Genomic DNA, 2,222 nt, shown 5'->3' on the forward strand with positions numbered 1-2,222 from the left:
TATATATATATATATATATATATATATATATTTGTATGTATATTTATATGTGTGTGTGGGTGTCTATATGTGTTTCTGTGTGGGTATACCTGTGTGTCTGCGTGCATGTGCATATATGTATTGATGTAAAAAAAAAAGTAATCGAAATTGAAATTTAATTTTGATAACCTGAATAGCAATGGCGCATGTTTTTTGAAACCGAATTTGTTTTTTTTATATATTTCTTTCGCTTATTTTTTTGCCTATAATCATATATGTAATAAAATATTAAGCATATATCACAACCCACTTTAGAATTTAACATATATATTCGAGATTTATGGTACACTCAATTTATTATTTTGTCCCTTATTGAATTTCCTTTTGAAAGTTAGATATTATAGCTGTTATTATAACTCTTATTATTATTATTACAATTATTATTATTATTATTATTAATATTATTATTATTATTATTATTATTATTATTATTATTATTATTATTATTATTATTATTATTATTATTATCTTTATGTAAATTATCTTCGTTATTTTAGTATTATTTGTCTTCTTATTCATTTTATTATTATTATTATTGCTATTATTATTATTATTATTATTATTATTTGTATTTTTAATTTTTGTATTTTTATTATTTTCATTAATATAGTTCTAGTTGTCCTCATTGATGTTATTGCTGCTGTCGACGTATCATAATAATAATAATAATAATAATAATAATACTAATAATAATAATAATAATAATAATAATATTAATAATAATAATAATTATTATTATTATTATTATTATTATTATTATTTTGTTATTATTATTAATTTTATTACATCTGACATCCTATTCATGTTTTACCGAATTTGGAACCTCCTGAAATTTGAATTATGTTCCCATTTCTTTTCATTAAACACACTATAGAAGAATGGAGTTCATTATTTTTATAGCCATTGTTATTAAATGGAAATGCATTTGCAAGGATCCGAGAGAAACACATATGCACGCACACACATCATGCATACATATAATCTCATGGATTCAGGTATACAGAGACACACACACACAGACATACAAGTATGGCCTACTTCACAGACACCATTTCTCGAAATATTCCACTTCTCAGATCCATATTATTCGAATATTCTCAGCTGTAATTGCTTCCTTCTCGACATGTTCGTATCAAAAAAAAATCGTTCATTTTCCTTACGCCAGCTGGGTCACAGTTCTATCTGTCTGTCTCTTTCTGTTTATCTGTCCGTCTATCTATCTATCTATCTGTCTATCTATCTATCTATCTATCTATCTATCTATCTATCTATCTATCTATCTATCTATCTATCTATCAAATTGTTTGATTAGTTTATATATATAGAGAGGCATACGTATGCATATATATATATATATATATATATATATATATATATATATATATATATATATATATATATACATATATATATATATATATGTATATGTATATCTTATATGTATATATACATGTATACATATAAAGATAGATAGATAGATAGATAGATAGGTATATATATACATATAAATGAATGTACGTATAAGCATAGGTATTTGTATACATGAATAGTACACATGCGTGTGCTTGCGTAGGTGTGTGCATACGAGACTATTCTGCATTTTGCAGGTGCAATATGACATCGTTCGAATTTGCGTTTGTGTTTATTTTAGCATATTTCATTAACGATTATATTGAATTATAAAAAAGGAAAAAAAAAAAATCAGAACAGATTCAATTGAAGAATTTTTATGTGGAAAGTAAAGAAGAACATGATGAAAACAATTCGTTAAGGCATACAGCAACACGAATAACGACAGCAACAAGAATATCACCATCACTGTCCCTATCAATTAACACGACAAAGACTCCCACGATGATACAATCGAAGATGACGATGGTATTAATAGTGATGATGGTGACTTTAATAACGTTCAGAGTAATACAACAGGCTTTTGTTAGTGATGATTCTCAAACTGCAGCCGCTGCTACGGTGTCCGTTCTTCATGATGATGATGATGATGATGATGATGATGATGATGATGATCATGATGATGATGATCATGATAGTCAACGACTAATGACACTAATAATGATATATAACTTAAAATATATAATCAATGGACACGTGCCTTTTCTATTCAATGACTTCTTTTCAATTCTCTAAAAAGCAATGACAGGTATATATGAATATATATATATATA

The 2,222-nt window shown here is 25.6% G+C and overlaps 1 protein-coding gene across 1 annotated transcript in view; it reads right to left on the reverse strand.

The window, feature by feature from the left end:
• The window catches only part of LOC106875585 (uncharacterized), a 257,209-nt gene that overhangs the window by 81,661 nt on the left and 173,326 nt on the right, over positions 1-2,222 (reverse strand). The window lies entirely within an intron of this gene.

The sequence above is a fragment of the Octopus bimaculoides genome, chromosome 25 (genome assembly GCF_001194135.2).
Source record: "Octopus bimaculoides isolate UCB-OBI-ISO-001 chromosome 25, ASM119413v2, whole genome shotgun sequence".
NCBI lineage: Eukaryota > Metazoa > Mollusca > Cephalopoda > Octopoda > Octopodidae > Octopus > Octopus bimaculoides.